Raw genomic sequence first — 19,262 nt, 5'->3', positions numbered from 1 at the left:
TTAAGAGATGACTATGTTCCACAGCCAGCTTAGCAAACTAACCACATCCTGTGGGCTTTTCCATGAAGTTAGCTGAATTTGGGATGCTGGTCCCATAGTTCTACTCAAGCTGTGCAAATACTCTGAGCACATTTAATATATGTAAATTAAATTAATGTAAAATCACCGTGTCTCTGTGGTAGTGAATAATACAGAAAAAGCAAATGGGATGCACAGCAAATAGAGGTGATTCAACTGTCAGACTGCACATGAATATATCCCCAAACTCATCTCTAAATGGAGAGATTAAAATTTTACTAAAAAGAGCAAATGTTTAATACATTAAAAAATGGTGACAGTGTGTTTTTTTCTGCTCAGTCTTGCAGTGCTCTAGCGTTAGCTTTGATGTCCTATCTTGATAATTTAGTTTTCTAAAAATAGCCTGCTGGACTATGCCTTACATTTCATTATTTTATGAATAGTCCTTTGGAAATTTCAGACCATAAAAATAAGCCCCCAAACTCACACTGTAAGGCACATATTGTTCTTTCCTTGGGTGTATTAGTTATTAATAAAGGTTGCACTTTTTTTTTTATGGTACAGGAAGTTCTGAAGAGTTTGGTTTTACAACAAGGTTTTTAATCTTGTAGTGCTGAGCTCTTATTGCAGGCAAGTAGATATAAAACTGATGAATTATGAATGTTATAATGCTGCTGAACTCCAAGCTAAGGAAAAACGTGGCAGTTCAGAAGGACACGCATCTTGGGTCCTTCAGGGCTTTGTGAACAGGTCAAAGGTGCTGCTGGACATGGCTATGGCTCTGCTCGGGTTGTTATCAGCAGCAGAAAGTGGCTTAGTTTTTGTCAGAGTTGACTGTAAGAGTTTTCTGTTGAGTTTTGTTGTCTTTTCTGCTTTTCTTAGAACCTAGAGGTAGTCTAATATTGACACTCATGGGCTTCTAATGGGAGTGGGTAGAGAGATGAGAGTATGAATATAAATGATTCTCTGTTGCTGCTTTTTGGAGAAAGCACATTAAACTTACACTATGTAGATGAAAAATAAAGCTGTCTAGTTTTAAAATAGTGTGTGGTATTGATGTTTTACACATTTAGTTGGAAGGGAATTACTGAAGCGTGCAAATGCTGTTGTAGCTGAAGTACCATAGTAATCAAGCACTGAAAGACTGTTCCCCCTAGAGACAAATATTTCTGGTGGCACCTCTCTGTTTCAAATAAAAATTGACAACTAAAAGCCTAGTTAAGAGCAAAAATCTTTTTAATAAATCAAACTCTTTAGTTTAAAAAATTTTAACACTAGGACATGTTGTGAACTATTGACCTTAATTATTACAGGAAGAAAGAGAATATCCTCTTTTGTAATCCTGAGCTAGGTCATCAGGCACCTTTCATTCCTTCAATCAGTAGGAAGAGGTTCAGGTCTGTGTTTTCCTTATTTTGTTCTGACTTGAGATGGAGTGAGGACCCTATTCAGTGTTGCTGGGATATTGTTCAATTTCCTCAATAATGTCTAGTCGCAAAGCCCCACTAATGACACAGAGGTAGAAGAAGGTACCTTGCAGGCTTGAAATCATCTTCAGGAAATATTCCCAGATTGTGGTGATCTCTGAGCAGTGTGAGACTGACCACTGCCCTTGTTCAGCTGTGACAGAGCCTGCAGGGAAGAGACTTGCTGAAAAACTGTGGTTGGCTTGGATCTGGATGTTCAGTGTTGGAAGGTGCTGTTGTACAAGCAGGCCCAAACCTCACCCTGGGACGGACCTTTCTGTCATGGAGATGATGTGTGAGAAAGCACTCACAAATAATTTGTTTGGTATTTCCTGTTACCTTTCTGTACTTTTCTAGGTTTGCTAATGTGCAATACAATTGTCTGGGGAAGATGTGGTATTTTTAGAGAGACGGGGGTTCGTATGAATTTGTGTGTGCCTCAAGAAAACACATAACGGGGGTCGACATGGTCTATTTGAACCTACCTCATGGCAGCAAGGAACACCTGGACTTTATCTTCTTTTCAGCCGAGCCCAAATCTTCAGGAGGCAAGAGCTGTTAAATGATCTTTTTGTGGATCTGTTTGGATGGAAGTTGTACTCTTTGTGGTCCGTGGTTTTTTGGCTGTACTATTCCCAGCAGAAATGGCCTTAGCAGGCCTTCGTAATCACATACTTTAGCAGGTCTGAGGGCATTTCGACCTCTCAAAGCTAGAGTCTTCCTCCTCTTAGCCAGGCTCCTTGTATTTTGGCATAAAAATATGGGAAAAACATTTGCGTTTTCTATTTCTTCTTCTTTTAGGTTTTTTTTTTTATACGATTGCTGTTCCTCTGCCTCCATAGCTCTCCATTCTCCAGCATAAATCGCATCCCATACCACAGATGTCCCCTTATTGCCTGAGTTTGAGACATTTTCCCCTCAATCCTATCAAGTATTGAATGACTTCCTAAATTTTACCCCACAGCTGTAACTGAAGTCAGACTACCACAGGAAACAAACCCCAATCTTGAGCAGAAACACCATCCTAGGTACAGACATGCTGGGAAGAGTGGCAAGGAGGATATAGTGGGAGGAAGAGTGGGAGCAAGAGGGACAAAGCCAAAGAGGTGTTACCACCTCAGGCTGCATCCCTGAAGAACATGGCAAAATTCAAGGCAAGCTGAGGTGCATGGAGATGTGGGACCACACGATGTGGTTTGTCTTTGTCCAGAAAAGTTTTCCTGTTCTCCTCATGGCAGAACTGATGTGCCTTTCTCTCTTGGGAAGGGAGTTAAGTCCAGATTGTCAAATGATGTGATGACAACATGGTTCTTGGTCACCTAGCCAGTGGAACAGCCTGGGGGGGGAGGGTAGCCCACATCACTGCTTTAATCAGCAGATATCTTTGAGAAATGATGCAGACAAGTCAGCTAAAAACATAAGACCAAGAAAGGCTCTGGTTTGAGCCAAACAAAACTCCAAATTTCTGCAGCCGCTGTCCAGCTTCCCTTCTTTCAGCAGTCATCACTTTCTCTATTGCACCTCTGCAAATACGTGCCCCTGTTGTCGTTCTGTGAAACACTGTGTACTGACAGATAATGCTTTCATTAGTCCTGGTAGCATCATGACTGTTACTAGAGCCAGGAGTCACCTACTGTTTGCCAGTTATTTATTGGGTAACTAATGTAAAGAAAAGAAATGTTTCAGAACAAAGAAACATAAAGAAACATAAAGAAAATGTTTATGAAAATACAGCCAGTCAAAATTTAGCCAGAATGACTGGTGTTAAAAAAGTGGCAAGGGTCTTGTATGGGTCTTGTGCGGAGGTGAGAACTCCCTTGAAATCAAGTGCAAACCCCAAAAGCAATAGAGCAAGAAAGATGTCTCAGAGTAGTTGATTTAAATAGATAAGAGACAAAGGAAGGCAAAGAGGTGAAATGGACTGTTTGATCTCGTGGCACAGCAGAATGTCAGAGGAGCTATTTTCTCTCACAAGGTGCAGCTTTGTGAAACTCAGATTTCCATGGAGATTTGTCAGCCTTTGTGAGCAGGAATGGAAGAATTAATTCCAATGATGCTGGCATGTTTCTTTTTAATGTGTTTAGTGATGTTCACCTTCTGTTCAAGAACGTTTTCACTGAAAAAATCTGGCATGCAGACATGAAATTACTTGGAAATTTCTCTTTTACAAGGACATTTGTGTATTTCAAAGCTGATGCTGAAAACCAAAACAGAATTCAGAACCTGCAGCCTTTTGTTTTGGGTGAACTGAGTTTTCTGCAGGTCATGTCATTGGTAAAATGTAGACAGCTCTTGCAAAAACTCAGTCTTTTGAGACCCCACCTGGAGGATTGTGTCCAGTTCTGGAATCATCAACATAATAAGGATATGGAACTGTTGGAGCAAGTCCAGAGAAGGGCTACAAAGATGATCAGAGGGCTGGAGCACCTCTGCTATGAGGACAGGCTGAGAGAGTTAGGGTTGTTCAGCCTGGAGAAGAGAAGGCTCGGAGAAGACCTTATAGTGACCTACCAGTACCTGAAGGGAGCCTACAAGAAAACTGGGAAGGGACTTTTTACAAAGGCATGTAGTAATAGGACTAGGAGGGAATAGCTATAAATTGGAAAGGGGAATAGACTAGACATAAGGAGGAAATTCTTCACATTGAGGTTGGTGAGGCACTGGCACAGATTGCCCAGGGAAGCTGTTGGTACCCCATCCCTGTTAGAGTTCAAGGCCAGGCTGGATGGGGCCTTGAACAGCATGATCTAGTGGGATGTGTCCCTGCCCACGGCAGAGGGGTTGGAATTAGATGATGCTTAAGGTCTCTTCCAACTCAAACCAGTCTATGATTCAGACCTTCCCACGAGAACACAAAACCTTTTAATATTCATCTCGGTAGCATGCCCACTAGTTATTGCTGTCAGGCTGATGCATTTAGTGCAAAACCTCAGGTGTGGTGAGACTGTCCATTTCAGTAGGAAACCCAGTAATGTATTTCTGACTCTGATGCAAAAGGTCAGAACATGAGAAATCAGAATGCTTAAGAAGGTAAGGAAGGAAGTTTTGGTGCTGCCGCTGGTGCTAGCATCTCCTAAAGTGGGGAGAAGATTCTGGACCCATTTCTGGAATTGGATAGTGGAAAGGAGGGAAAGCAACAGCTCATCCAGATCTGGGATGTGTCACAGAAGTTTTGGTGCTTCCTGATATTTAATATATAGGGGATCTAATTGAGCTTGTCACAGCCTAGATTCCATCTCAATGCCATCAGCCTTCATAAAAAAGATTGGAGGTGAATAGTATTTGAGATTTTTAAAGGCAAAGCAAGGACTTCACCATGAAATTACTTTTGAAATTTCTAGACATTTGCATTTCCTGACTTTCAGAGTGACGACACCAAATGCAGAGTTAGGTGCAGGTATGCGGCTGTGCACAGAGTGCAAGGGGGATCTTCCCTCCAAGCTTGCACACTGTATGTCAAAGCCAGTACATCTTTAATTGTGCCATATTATACATATGCATTAAGGTAACATACATACTCATGACTTTTCCAAGAAGTGGGTAGGGTTAGTAAGATTAGTCACTGGAACTTATTATCATAGTAAGATTAATTCTGGGAACTCATTTGATAATAATAGGTCTCCTCCTCTTAGCGCTTGCGCATTTTCTCATGGCAATGGTCGATGAGGTCTTTGGGGATGAAGATATGTAGTCTTCCTTGCTCTGAACTTTTCACCTTCCCTCCTTGCACATGCTGTTAGAGAGCCTAGGCCATCTTTGGGCCTTATCTGTCCCAGCTGGTGGTCCTTCCCATGTCCGTTGGAGCAGTCTTTGTTATCTGGCTTCAACCAGATACAGTCACTGCCCCGCTAAAAAACCTCTATGTCAGAATTCTATATTTTAATTAATTCAAACTTATAACTTTTAACAAACTACTTCTTCTTTCAGACCTGCCTGCTGGGTGTCATGGGAGCAACAGTAAGCCCAGTGGGGAGATCTCTTTGCTCATCTAAGCATCAGCACCACACCTGGTGGCAGCACTCTCATTGTCAGGTTATTACTGTCAGGTGAGAGGCTTAGGGTACTTTTCATATTTTGGGCTTTGAGGTCCTTGTAGGTGGAAAACCATTTCTTTTCTTTTACTTCCACAATTTGGGCATCAAGCCCCCTCTAAGCCCCTTGCCTACAGCTTAATGTTGCTGCTTAATGAAGCAAGAAGACCCAAGGAACAAGTGGCATTAAGCTGCTGCCTTCTTTGGATTGGGAGATGAGAATGTTTCTGCGTCACAGGTCAGTGTGCCCATAAATAGAACAGATAGTGGAGGGAGATCAGAAGTGGCCAGGCAGTGTCACATTTCAAGTGGGGAGATAAAGTTTTGGGGTAGAGTCAAGTCACAGCTGTTGGCACTGTTGGTCACAGCGTGCCTATGGAGGGGGGCAGATGCAGGGTGTGCAGTGTAAGCTGGGGACAGTCAGTGGTGCTCTGGCTGCTGAAGCTCCTTCAGCAGGTCATTGTCATAAAACCTGATTTCCACAGTCTCCTATTTTAGATGGAATGAAAATTGCTCTGGCGTTTGATTATTCCTGTTTTGTGGATTATACACAGCATGAAAGGGAAAGCAGTGAAATCCCAGGAGAGCCCTCTTTTGTGATGATTAAAGCAAATAAACAAAATTTGAGGTGCTTGGTCTTTTTTTTTTTCTTTCAGCTACCCAGGTATAACATTTGAAAGGACAGTGTGATATAAGGGCAAACAGCAAATTCTTCCTCTCAGAAATAGGGGAAAGTGCTGCCTTATTTATATAGCTGAGGCCAGATTAATTCCTTTGATCATAAATTGCAGCTTGTCTGTTACCAGTATTATTTCATACTACTTCTGTCATCCAGTTTCTTTTACTTTTGATCTTGCTCTGTTACTTCTGACAGTTGAGCTACATGATACTAAGTAAACTTGAAACTTCAATTGGCACTGGAAAAACACATCCCTCTAGCTAGTAAATTACTTGTATTGGATACCTTCAAAGTTTAACTAGGATGCAAAATCTTAGCAGTTGTCCTGCACAGTAAATTGAAGAGTTTGTCTGGCATCCATCTGGCACCACGTGCAGAGCCTTCCTCTTGCATTTGGCTTTTTATGGTCTGGTGTGCTCCTGTGCAAAGCAGGCACACAAATATGCAAACTGTAAGCTCTTGGGAGCAAATCTCAGGGAGATCTGGGGAATTCAATGGCCTTTTTTCCCCTTCAGGAGTTCTGGCAGGCTAGAGACTGTAGTTTCTTTTAACTTAGAAGTTAGGGCAAAAATTTTAAATGTTTTCCTTGTGAAACCCAGAGGTCAAAAAAAGTAAAGGTATGGAGACTCCAGTTTGTCCACACTGGTTTAGCAGGTAGACCATTTTTTTCTCCTCTAGGAGGAGGAGGAGCTTGCAGCTGCATGGAGAGAACAAAAACAGCTGGGGACCCATCAACCCTGCTTGGCTCAGTGCTTTTCTTGATGGCTGTCTCTCAGAAGACTTTCCAAGCCTCTTGCTTTAACAGCTGATAGGTTTCTGGAAGAACTTCCTTTCCGGGTAAACACTAGCCAATTTTTCCAGACCAGCACTCATACTGATAATGACTGTCCTGTCCTCTAATACTTTGGCAAAGAGTGATGTGTGGAGAACATGATCCCAACCACCCTTGACTCAGCAGCTATCCAAAACAGAGAAACCCTGAGCACACCATGGCAAAAAAAGGTTCCAAACTTCTCTTCACAACATAGGAAGATACTACGTATGTATGCAAATCCTTGAAAGGCACAAAGACACAAATCTATCACAAACACCTGAAATTTTGATCATGATTGATCAAATTGGTTCAGTAGCAGATTTTTCTCCCCCACCCCTCCTTTGGAAGTGCCATCCTCTAGAGGCAAATGACTACTTGAGAAATTCACCTTTCATTTATTAAAAAGAAGTTTTCAGCTCTCGTAATCGTAGGTAGTTGTATAAAAAATTAAAACAAAAACCCCTCCTAAACACCAAGTGTTAACAAAAGCACCCAGGAAGATAAGAAGATTAAGAAGAACTGAGCATTGTTAGGTTACAAATAACTATTTTTAAATTGAATTTTCTGACCAACTGGATTTAGCTTTTTTTAGTAGTTTTAGAGTGCCACAGTTTGTCAGTATTTACCTCCACTAAAACCTTCTCCTAAGTAAAAGCAATTTTTATTGAAGTAATTTCAAGTCTGATCAATTATTTTTTAACCTAATTTTTAATTAATCATGCCCTTGTTTATGCAAGGTGATGTTGTGCTCCACATTGTAGTCATTGCATTTTTTGCTTCTACATGATAGCATTACCCAGTGTAGACAGGAAGGTCTAAATACCTACGTACTGTACAGAGTAGATTTGTATTAGAGTCCAGCTGGGGAGTCCATAACAGGATGTGTTATCCTTAAATATCTGGTTGACATCTGGCCTCTAGTCCGTGGTGATTGAAGTATCCTACTGATTTCTTCCCAGTTTGCAAGCCAGTATGAGAACTGGGGGTACACAGGTGCTATATGTTTTTAACCTACATTTTATGTCTGCGATGTGGTAAAAATTAGGTCTTGCACTGCTGATTTCCAGCCCCTGTTTTAGCTGTGAGAACTCCTTCTCCTCATTTTTTTTTCAATGAAGTCTAATTCCAGGACATGGAGCTACAAACCCTCCCCAGCTGAACATGTGAGTATACTGAACAAGCTATAGATGGAACTTTTCCTTTCCTTTTCCTTCCCACCAAACCCCTAAAATCCCCAAACCATCTGTAACCCTGGCTGAGGAGAATTTCTTTCATTCTCACCTGTTGGCATTTGGCCCTGGCTGCAGGAATTTGTGGGGAGACCTTGCCCTGCTGATTGGTTAGAGAGGCAGACAGGAGGGATGAGCAGAGCAGGCAGTGAGTCCTTTGTGCCTTGCAGGCAGCCCGTGTCAAGTGAATTTCTCTGTGTAAGGCTGTGAGTCACTGCAGCAAGTCAGCCTGCCGAAATGAGTAATGGAAGGGATGTCAGGGGCTAGGAGGAAGGTTTAATGGAGGGGTGCCTATGTCTTTTTGTGCCACCTTTTAAGGAGGGGTTTCTTTTCTATCAGGCAGTGTCTTAACATCTGTAAATAGACTGAGGGTTTTTTCCTGGTTGGCAGTGTGTCATGGTCCTCTCTGTTTGGTCCTGTTAGTGGTAACTGTTAATTTGCGTTGTACCAAAGGGAGTTTATTTCTCTAGCTCGTTTAAGTGCAGAAATCATCCTTTAAATTGCCTTACGTGAGCTTCTCCAACCCCCACATGGCCCTTCTTCTCTATGACTGCATGATACTTGAGTGGCAGTGGTGTAAAACTGGTGTAATGTTAGTTGTAACAAGACGTTAGGAAAATACTGACCATCTTTGCAGTTGCAGGTAACATGGAGGAAGCAGTAATGTGTGACCAACCCAGCTCTGTGGATCTGTTCATAGGTGTTTGCTGCCTTGAACAAGGTTCAAGGGCCCTTGTGGCAAGCCTCGGGGGACATTTTCTCACCGGCGTTTGGCCCTTTGTGACTTTTTTTTGGTCTTTAATGTCTTGATTAGGCTTAGCTTCTAGGTAACCTCTTCCTTACTTTTGTGTCTTTGATAAAGGTGGAGCATAATCTGCCCTTTCTCACAGGTGTATCAGTTTCATGGCTGTCTCTTTTCATGGCGATAATGATTTGTAAAAGGCATCCCTCCTTTGCTCCATAATGATGATTGATGGGCAGATTGCCAGGATTGTGCAGAGCAATAAGGACATAAGGAACAGAGAGATGATGGGACAAGCAGGGCTGGGACTGAGTGGGGTGGCATGAACACCTCTGGCCAACTGCAAAGACAAATTTGGTTTCTGAAATCAGCGTGGCTTCTGAATTGAGGGTCCTCCATAATATGAATTTATACATCTGGAAAAAACCAACCTGGGATTAGATTTGCCAGTCACTTGATTGATTTAGCTAAGTATGCACGAGTATACTGCTCAGTGTCTGCAGGTAACTGAAGATAACTGCAGGTATCTTCAGTCCTCAGTGCTGAATGTTTCATTTACATCTGGCAAGAGGATGATAAACACCACTGGGTGGTTTTGTTCTCTGCAGCTGGGCTTAAAGTGCATGAGTGGCTTAAGAAGATTTGTATTTTTGAAAGCAGAATCCTGGGTGATGGTTGCTCAGTGATGCTTGAAAAGTCTTTAGTGGTAGAATGCAAAAAGAAGACCGTTCTTCTCTGGCTTCTGTGCAAGCTGTGTTATCATCCTGAGAGAAAATGCAGCCAGTTGCTCCATGGTAAAACCTCAAGCAGTGGGACTGTAGTATCTCCAGGAAGACAGTGAAATAAAATCATGGTAAATGATTTTCTGAATGAAATCACAGGCTTGAAAGAAAGCCCCTGAGCTATATGTGATGGGCTTTGTGAGCACAGGAACGGCCATCCTGAAGGGATGGAGGCTTCTTCCCTTTGTTAGAACAGTTCAGCAGCTGTTGGGGTAGGCTTGGTCCTGCCTTGTGCCCTGGGCACAGATGAGGTGACCTACTGAGATTCCCGCCAGCACTGTTTTCTGTGGGTATGGGTCTGGCTGTATGTCGACTTAAACTCTACTTAGCTGCTGCGTGAGGTGTATTTCAATCCAGGGAATTGGCTTTATGTACCTCCATTCTGCTAATGGAAAAACTGGCAGTGAGAAAGTTTCTGCTTCAGAAACTGTCTGCCTCTGGCCTAGATGGGCTGGGTTGAAAACTGGTTGGATGGCCGGGCCCAGAGAGTGGTGGTGAATGGAGTTAACTCCAGCTGGAGGCCAGTCACAAGTGGGGTCCGTCAGGGCTCGGTACTGGGTCCAGCCCTGTTTAATGTCTTTAATGACCAGGATGAAGGCATTGAGTGCACCCTCAGCAAGTCTGCAGATGACACTAAGATGGGAGGAAGTGTGGATCTGATGGAGGGTAGGGAGGCTCTGCAAAGGGATCTGAACAGGCTGGACCGCTGGGCTGGGACCAATGGCATGAGGTTCAACAAGGCCAAATGCCGGGTCCTGCACTTGGGGTACAACAACCCTATGCAGTGATACAGACTGGGGGAAGAGTGGCTGGAGAGCTGCACAGAGGAGAAGGACCTGGCGGTAATGGTTGACAGCCAACTGAACATGATCCAGCAGTGTGCCCAGGTGGCCAAGAAGGCCAACGGCATCTTGGCTTGTATCAGAAACGGTGTGACCAGCAGGTCCAGGGAGGTGATTCTCCCTCTGTACTCGGCACTGGTGAGACCACACCTTGAGTACTGTGTTCGGTTCTGGACCCCTCACCACAAGAAGGATGTTGAGGCTTTGGAGCGTGTCCAGAGAAGAGCAATGAAGCTGGTGAGGGGGCTGGAGAACAAGTCTTATGAGGACGGGCTGAGAGAGCTGGGGTTGTTTAGCCTGGAGAAGAGGAGGCTGAGGGGAGACCTTATTACTCTCTACAACTACCTGAAAGGAGGTTGTGGAGAGGAGGGAGCTGGCCTTTTCTCCCAAGTGACAGGGGACAGGACAAGGGGGAATGGCCTGAAGCTTCACCAGGGTAGGTCCAGGCTGGATATCAGAAAAAAATTCTTCACAGAAAGAGTCATTGGGCACTGGAACAGGCTGCCCAGGAAGGTGGTCGAGTCGCCTTCCCTGGAGGTGTTTAAGGAACTGGTGGATGAAGTGCTTAGGGACATGGTTTAGGGAGTGTTAGGAATGGTTGGACTAGATGATCCAGTGGGTCCTTTCCAACCTGGTGATTCTATGATTCTATGAAAGGGATCCTGGAGGACCTGGGCATCAGGACAGTGATAGACTTGAGTAGTATCTTAAGATCTGGGTCTGTTAGTGATGCTGATCAGAGAACAGATTGTTTTACTCCACAAAACAGTTGAGATTTGGGAGGTGCTCCCCATCCTCACTCCAAGTTAAGCATTTGCAGAGACTGTGCAAGGATTTATTTTATTTCCATTTTAAACTTTAGAAGAAAATGTACTACAGAACATCTGCCTTGAAAGACTTTTTTTCTAAGAAGATTCCACTTTAGACTGTTTTTCTGAAACATTTACGATAGAAAAAGGTTCAATTGCATTTTCATGAGGTTGTTTCACTCAATTTTCTTCCAATTTTGGTAAAATTGAAGCAGAATTTTCCACTGAAAAAACTGTCAGTGAAAAAATGTCTGGATTCTGGCAACCTCCTGTGTGTAGCCACCTACACGTGGACCTCACGATGTGCTAGCAGTGCTAGCCTATTATCTTTGGTTAATAGGCTTCTCTCTGATCCATGAACTTAACCTTATCCATACTACTCTGGCAGGCCAGTGTTTCTGCAGATCCTTCACTTAACCTCCTACCACACCACACCACACCACACCACACCACACCACACCACACCACACCACACCACACCACACCACACCACACCACAGACTTTCTCTTTTATTCTATGGCATTCCTCTGGAAAGTTACCTTCTCCCCTGTTTACATTATTTCCTATAGAGTTGAAAACAGGTTCCTCATAATCTCAAAAAGAAAAATACATGTTATCACACGGCCTATGCAGAGGTTTTGACTATTGTAAACAAAAAAACTATTGTTGGTTAATTAAACATGGAGGGACAGTAACTCTCCTTTAAAAAGTATAATATTTCTTTTTTGTAAGGAAACGTGATGCTTACAATTACCAGTGTCTAGCTGTGTAATATGAAATGACAGCAACATTGCACTGAAAAAATTTCCATGTGGTGAGTATGTAAATGAAAGATTAGAAGTAAAGAATAGTCAATTAAATACATCCAGGTTATATTTGGCAGTCTATCAAGGAATTCAGTAAGGCCTAGAAAGTTACTGCAAAAAAATTGGCGTGTCAGATCAAAGTATGCCTGTTGGTGCCTCTTGGTTGTTTGTTTTCTCTCTGTTCTGGTTAAGGATGCTCTTCACTAGCTTTTCAGCTTTGATACATGCGTTGGCATGATTGTTTGGTTTTTGTTTTGTGCTGTTTTGGCAAAGATTTTTTTTTTCCAAACTAATTAGACATTTTTTCCTAGGATTTTTCCTTTATTTAATCTTCTAAAAAAGCCTTTACCTCCAGCACAGAACAAGGGACAGAGAACATCTGCGTCTTCTTCCTTGGAGACCATAGTGGAGCTCCTTGCCTATAACACCCAGAGACAGAAGAGAATCTCACTTTCCATCTTAGTCTGTTGTTGGGATATAAACTGTATCTAGAGTTACTGCTTTGTATACTTAGCAGACGGTCTTGATGAAGCATGCAATGTGGGATCAAGTTATTTTTTGTTCTTTAGATTGCTTGGGATTTTGTCAAGTTGTTTTGGTTTTCTGGTCCCTGATTCAAGACAAAACCACTCAGAACAGTGGTGATGCCTCAAACAACTGTAAGCAAGCCCTCATGTAACTGGCTGTGGGCAGCCACATGCCCTGCTGCTGCATCAGGTCTGCCTGATGCAGATCCCCAGCTTTGTGGGACTCTGTCAGCAAAGAGCTGGCACCTTGATGCTGCTTGTACATATGTGTTGGTCCCCCTGGTCAGAACCACCATGATGGCACATCACCTCTGTGCACTGGAGGTGAGAGTCTTGTTTTTGTAGTGGATGACATACCGACATAGATCTGCTGTGTTTCCTCCTGTTGCCTGTCAGATCTTGCAAGTGAAACTTTGACACCAGAATTGGCTGTAGTGGGGCTGGATTTTGCTTGTTTCTGTCTTCTGTTTGAGAGTAGGAGACATGGCCCAATGATGATGGGGATATGCCCCATTACTGATGTGCTGAATCAGTCCTGAGCAGTTTGGGATGGGGAAGCCCAGGCCAAGGTCTAACTCCACATCTCTGGGGCTGTGGGCAAAAATGGCTCTTTGACAGCTTGAACTTCCCACCTCAGTTGCCTGAAGGGTAAAATACATCTAATCAAAGGCTTGGCTTGCTTTGGCAAACTGATTGGTTAATTCAGATATGCTGAAAATTAATTAATTCATTCATTATTTAGTTAAATCAGTACAGGAAGGACATGGATCTACTAAAGCAAGTCCAGAGAATGGTCACAAAGATGGTCAGAGGGCTGGAACACCTCCTATATGAGGACAGGCTAAGAGAGTTTGGCTTGTTTAGCCTAGAGAAGAGAATGCCTCAGGGAGATCTTATAGCAACCTTTCAGTATTTAAAGGGAGCCTGAAGGAAAGCTGGGGAGGGGTACTTTATCAGGGAGTGCAGTGGCAGGATGAAGGGGAACAGTTTTAAGCTGAAAGAGGGGAGATTTAGATTAGATATTAGGAAGAAATATTTTACTGTGAGGGTGGTGAGACATTGGAACAGGTTGCCTAGAGAAGTCTTGGATGCCCCACCCCTGGAGGTGTTCAAAGCTAGGTTTTGAGCAACCTGGTCTTGTGGAAGGTGTTCCTGCTGATGGCAGGGAGGTGGGAACTAGGTGATGTTTAACGTCCCTTCCAAAACCATTTAATGATTTTATGATGAAGCATTCTCCTTGCTACCTTTTGTGAGGCAGTACAGAAGCAGTAGGTTCAGCTGCCAAGCCAGGCACTGGTGAGGAATCCCTGCACTATGTGGGCAGCAAGTCTTTGCTCAGTAGGCTTCTTGTCCAGGGGTGCAAGTATGAGTCATAGAATGGTTTAGGTTTTAATTTTCCTTTGCAAAACAATTAAATTTACTTTATTCTTCCTGAATTAAAGGCAATGTTATGGGAATTGTGGCTGAATTGAAATGTTCCTGGTTTTGCTAACATGTTATTGTCAATAGTTGTTTGTTTAACTTTTGGACAAAAACTAAAATCCAGAGACAGCTGGATATACATTAATCTTAGCTAAAAGCCTTTCAGCAGATTAACACTGGAAGGCAGAAAGGATGTGAACAGAGCTAGAATGAATGATTGTTTTCTATTTCAAATATCCATAAAGCTTTTCATTGTGGGGATTCATACTGAGTCTTACAAAATTATCTTACTGCCTTCCTCCAGACTTCCCTTTACAAGTGCCCCAAGAGTGACCTACTGTATGAGTTCATTTCTGTGGATCTGCTGAAATATATTGCCCAAATCCTTCCCACTCCTTTTCCGAGTGGGTGGTTAAAATCCTTATGGATTTTATCTATTTATGATGAGTTTGCTGGGAATTTATTAGTGGTAAGATGAAAATCAAGGATAAAAGGACATATGCATGGCTTGGTGCTTGTACCTCACTACTGTAGTTACATGCCTTTTGTGGACTGCATTTTCCTAGGAAGTGTATCATTTACTGTTTGGTCCTGGAGAACACCCAAAACCCTCACTGGGGCATGGGTTTTAACTACTGAGCATCCACCAGCAGCACAAAAAACCGAAGTCAGAAATGAAATGTCAGTTTCATTTTGAAGGCAGAAACTAAGAATAGGAAGAATATAGTGGGGAATTGGAACTAAACTTTCATCTTGGACTTGGAGTGAAGCCTTTTGTTCTCCAGATGTTGCAATAGGCACAGAGGCAACACACAATGAAGAAGAGAATAGTTTTAATTCCTCTGCCATGGGCTGTCTGCCCAATGCCCTGCTTCCACAAGGCAGAAGACAATCTTGCATTCATATTGCCTTTATTCTGGCAAATTTGACTGGAAACCAAATGCAGATGAAGTCAGCCACAAGCTACCTTCATGTTTGGTTGGTTTAGGCAAATACACATTTGGAGGAAAGGGAGAGAAAGGTATGTACCTGTTTTCTGCCTGGGGGTTGGCTTCTTTTATTGAAGTGCTGGATATGCAGCTCATGTTTGCATTGTTGTATTTGTGGGCAGTTGATCTCTCCATCTGTGCTCAGGCTGTAATGTGGTAGCAGAGATACATACGACACCCTGATAACAAAACTTGCACTGAGCCCATTGCTAAGAAACTGTGCTCTGGATAGAAAGGTGAAGAATTGCTTAAGTAAAATCGATGGGCACGTGTGAACATGCAACTCTGCTGAGACCATTGCACACTCCAAATTCACACTGGCACATGAGACCTTTCAGCACTTATTCACTGTTTTGCTTTCAATTATCAATGCCAGACAGATCCTGCTACCACTGTGTACTAGAAAACAAAGCAAAAACCCAAGGGAATTCCCCAACTGTAAACTAGAAAGCAAACAACCCCATAGAAACAAAAAAACCCATTGAGATGATCTCAATGTTTCTACTTTTACATGTTGGTGACTTCTACATTTCAGTTGGATTGCACAAAAAAAAAGCTAATTGCAAAGGAAGCTGTTACAGCATTTCCAATTGTCTAGAAAAAAGCATTTTTCATGTGCTAGCTGATGATGATGAACTGTAGCTGCTGTGATGCAAGCAAAGAGCTCCTAGTACTTCTGTGACAATGTGTGACCTCTGGGGTATGTCTGCAGTGATTGATGGATGCAGCATTGAAACATGAGTATCTCAGCTGGGGGACTTTGCATGTGGAAAGGAAGCAGATACTTGAAAAGGGCATATAATTTACACAGAGGATGTAATGATTCCTTTCACAACTTCATCATGTGGTGGAAGAAGCAGATTTGCTATCCCTAGACTGTGGAAGGCTGTTCTGGAAAAATGCACTTTAACTTAAAACACTGCAATCTGTATTTTTTTTAACCAATGTCTGCCTGCAAAGTCTTATGAACTGGTTTCCCTTCTTTGTCATCTTCATTACAGCATCCAAAAAACTTCATAAAGATTTCCACTTTATTCCCTTGCAATATTGAACTCAGACATGAGCTTTTTGTTAGGGACTTGAGATAGTGAGAGAGATGAATTGCTCAGACCAAGGGCTTATAGAGAGCCCTGAACAGCCAAAAACCCACCTGATCTCCTAGCTGTGGTCTGCTGTGGGGGACATAAAACCTGTCTGCAACAGTCTTGATGACAGATCACAGCTTAAGAAAATGTTGCTAGGCAGATTTGGAGACAGTATTCTAGATAAAAGTGATATTAAAAAGTATTCTGAGAACATCCAGGGGTGACTGGATCTGTAGTTTGTTTTTCTGCAGTTTATTGGAAAAACAAAGCTTAATTAGAAAAATAACAAACTTCTACTGCCTGTATGACACCATATTTCCTGCTGAGCTAAGTGCTTTAATAAGAAATATTGCAATTAGATTTTAGTTGACTCATCAGCATCTTTTTAGTAGGGATTAATTTTAGAGCTGAAAAAATGATAGGAAAACTGCTGTGACACCTACCTTACCTACAGCTCTGTTTGGTTACCTCTGAGGAAGCTGGAGAACTTTCCTCTTATGCTTTTCTCTATCTCCTATGTGGAGTGTATGGGATATTGCACACCTGCTCCCTGACACCTGGCCACACCATCACAAGTGTCCAGGAAATGTCCACATGTTTTCCAGGTGGTGTCCAGGCACTTCTTCAGAGGGGAAGATCTCTGACTCTTCCTCCTTCTACACCAGTCAGAGAGTGCTGGAAGCTGCCTATACCCAAAAGGCACGGTGGTGCAAACCACCATAAGAAGCCATAAGGCTTCTTTCTTTTCCCATGAAGAAAGAAGCCTTGCCTATTGTTCAATTATCAAAATTATAAGAAATAATTGGATATGTCTGGGGAGGGGAACCTTAATGTCTTCCTATAATAGGATAAGTCCATAACAAAATTTTGGCTTCAGTTTCACTGTAGGCATTTATATCCTTTGTGCAAATGCACAATGGGAATGGGGAATGGGGAAAAGAACTCACAAACCTTAGACCATCTATTGATTTCTTTCCTGGGTTTTCTTAATCACTGGAAAGCAAGCAGTACTTCATGTAGACTGTGGGTATTACTGATTTGTTCCTGCTTCTAATATGAATGGTTTTGAGATGTCCTGCTCTTCTAACTGAATAAATTTGCGTTAAATCAGTAGTTCCATTTTGTTTAATAAAATCAAACTTTCCCTTATTCAGTATTGTTGTAGAATTAATTACCACCTTTTTCTTGAGTTCCTTCCTTTTTCAACAAGGGAGAATTAAAGCAGCAGATGCTGGGTATTCATTACCCACAGCAGTTTTATAAAGCTCTGACTGAGCCATTGGATTTGCTGTTTTGTTACACGCATGTCTTGATCTAGAGATTTTCTGCATCATGGCATCGGAAGAAATCCCTCGTATTTACATCCAAGAAGGGCCTACTAGGAGGGCCTGAAAAGAAGATCGTACAATACTCTGCAATGTGGGCATTTTCTCAGTTTCCTTCCCCTGATAGTAAGTTTTCTTCCCCCTATAGTAACAACTAGCCCAACCTTTTACTTTATACTCTCTTTTGTGAATGCTCTATAAACTTCAGGGCTCATGCTGACCTATTAAAATCTGGTTGCTGCCATGCGTAGTCCACCCAAGCTCTGTGCATATTAGTCATACTCCACTTTCATCCCTTGGAGCCGGACAGCACATGGAAACCTATGGGTAGTTCTGCGAAAGCTAATGACTTTGAGTGCACCAAGGTTGTTTTTTTGGCCACGAAATCTGTCTACTTGCCTGAAATGGCAAATCCTGCAGTTGCTTTGGTGATAGCTTCATGTTTTTGCAGAACCCCCTCATGCCATCCAATTTATTTTTCCTGTGAGTTCTGACACTTTCTAAGCTGGGTGGAAGTGTGGATCTGATGGAGGGTAGGGAGGCTCTGCAAAAAGAGGCTGGACAGGTTGGACCGCTGGGCTGAGGGCAATGGCATGAGGTTTAACAAGGCCAAATGCCGGGTCCTGCACTTGGGGTACAACAACCCTATGTAGTGCTACAGACTGGGGGAAGAGTGGCTGGAGAGCTGCACAGAGGAGAAGGACCTGGTGGTAATGGTTGACAGCCAACTGAACATGAACTGGGCAGTGTGCCCAGGTGGCCAAGAAGGCAAATGGCATCTTGGCTTATATTAGAAACGGTGTGACCAGCAGGTCCAGGGAGGTGATTCTCCCTCTGTACTCGGCACTGGTGAGACCACACCTTGAGTACTGTGTTCGGTTCTGGGCCCCTCACCACAAGAAGGATGTTGAGGCTCTGGAGCGTGTTCAAAGAAGAGCAACAAAGCTGGTGAGGCTGGAGAACAAGTCTTATGAGGAGCGGCTGAGAGAGCTGGGGTTGTTTAGCCTGGAGAAGAGGAGGCTGAGGGGAAACCTTATTACTCTCTACAGCTACCTGAAAGGAGGTTGTGGAGAGGAGGGAGCTGGCCTCTTCTCCCAAGTGACAGAGGACAGTACAAGGGGGAATGGCCTGAAGCTCCGCCAGGGGAGGTTCAGGCTGGATATCAGAAAAAAATTTTTCATAGAAAGAGTCCTTGGGCACTGGAACAGGCTGCCCAGGAAGGTGGTCGAGTTGCCTTCCCTGGAGGTGTTTAAGGAATGGATGGATAAAGTGCTTAGGGACTTGGTTTAAGGGAGTGTTAGAAATGGTTGGACTCGATGATCCAGTGGGTCCTTTCCAACCTGGTGATTCTATGATTCTATGATTCTAAGTGCTCTTCAGTGAGTCATCATTTGTAATACTCATTTTTCTGTACTAGTTCTGGAGGAATTGGAGATATAACTTATGCAGGCTTAAATGAGATGTCTGAGTCAATGGCTTGAACTGGGAGATGGCACTATGAAGGTGAGCCAAAGTCCAGAAGACCTTAGCGCAGCAGGCTGAAAATATTTGGGTCTCGGTCAAAAAATTCTTAATACTTTTAGACACATCCTTGGTATGTGCTTGCACATACTGGGTAAGTGGTTACTTTCTTTTGATCTGAGGCAGTCTCCGGTGGAAGCACCTGCAAGTATGTGAAAAAGCACTGCCTGCTGT

This window comes from Cuculus canorus, chromosome 1, assembly GCF_017976375.1.
Source record: "Cuculus canorus isolate bCucCan1 chromosome 1, bCucCan1.pri, whole genome shotgun sequence".
Lineage (NCBI taxonomy): Eukaryota > Metazoa > Chordata > Aves > Cuculiformes > Cuculidae > Cuculus > Cuculus canorus.
The sequence above is the reverse complement of the archived record's forward strand: the minus strand, read 5'-3'. Positions refer to the sequence as shown.